General features: G+C 40.2%; 1 pseudogene; it reads right to left on the reverse strand.

Annotated features, from left to right (window-relative positions):
* Positions 1 to 324: 324 nt before the first annotated feature.
* LOC121924473 lies at positions 325 to 466 on the reverse strand (annotated as a pseudogene).
* Positions 467 to 1,148: the final 682 nt, after the last annotated feature.

Below are 1,148 nucleotides of genomic sequence, written 5' to 3' on the forward strand. Positions count from 1 at the left end.
TATGACAGTCTCAATTTGGTCATCTTGGCTTCCAGGGAGAGTTCAGGTCTGATTTGTTTAAAGTTACTAGTTTTGGAAAAAAGTATAATTTTGTTGCTGGTCATTATAGGTTCTTACATGCATTTGATAAATAGTTATTTCAAATAAGAGTTCAATTGCAACAGATCCCAAAACATTCAGCTTGTTTAGGCCAACCCACTGTCCCCATAGTATTATACGGCTGAAATCAAAAGACCAACAAGGATTTTTCAAACAGCTTTCAGAACGGTGGTATTTTCATTGGATTGTTTCAAGTGGCCCTCTCTTCCTTTTTTCAACTGTCCCAAATTACTACCACAAATTATGCAGTTGAGTTTCCCGCATTTGGGGAAATCACAGGGGTCAGCACCCCCGGAGTGCAATGGATGAGCCTCACCCTGGGAAAATCACCTTCGTGATCATGGTGTCTCCCCTGCCAGGTAAGTACAGTATGTCCGTGGCTTTTTCATTCAGTGAATAACTGCAAGTAATTCCTACAAGAGAACTCAGCAGAAATGCACGCCATCAAAACAATTGCAAAGGTACATTAGTTGGTACACATTCTACTGTCCTGCTGTTTGAAAGATCTAAGTGAAAATGTAGCCAAGACAAATGCAATTTTGTGTGTGTGTGTGTGAGAGAGAGAGAGAGAGAGAATATGAAGGAATGGTGAAGAATTGACACCTGTAACCAGGAGGTAGTACTGATACAATTTTGTATGAAAAGGTTGAATAAAGGAAGTAGATATATTTTTTCACAGCACTGTCTATGTTTTTGCATAGGTCAAAGTTAAATTCCCCGATTGTATTTGGGCCATACCAGCTGCAAAAATGACATCTGCACACATTTCCTGAGACAGAAACACATCACCTGGTCAGATTATTGGCAACAATATGTATGACTTTACAAGCTGAAGACTGGAAGGAGAAATGAAACTAGCTGTCTTTCCTCCTGTCCAAACAGATCATTGGGACTACTTTACTCTTCCAAAAATTGCAGCCCTGACCATGCATGGTTTGAATGAAACTGTATACTGTAACTGTATAGACATAGCCCTGGCTTTTGACTGGGGGTAGTTTGGAAATATGAAGGTGAAGCAGTTTGAAGGGCAAGCCAAAGATGGGTGATGC

Source organism: Sceloporus undulatus, chromosome 2 (genome assembly GCF_019175285.1).
Source record: "Sceloporus undulatus isolate JIND9_A2432 ecotype Alabama chromosome 2, SceUnd_v1.1, whole genome shotgun sequence".
Classification (NCBI taxonomy): Eukaryota; Metazoa; Chordata; class Lepidosauria; order Squamata; family Phrynosomatidae; genus Sceloporus; species Sceloporus undulatus.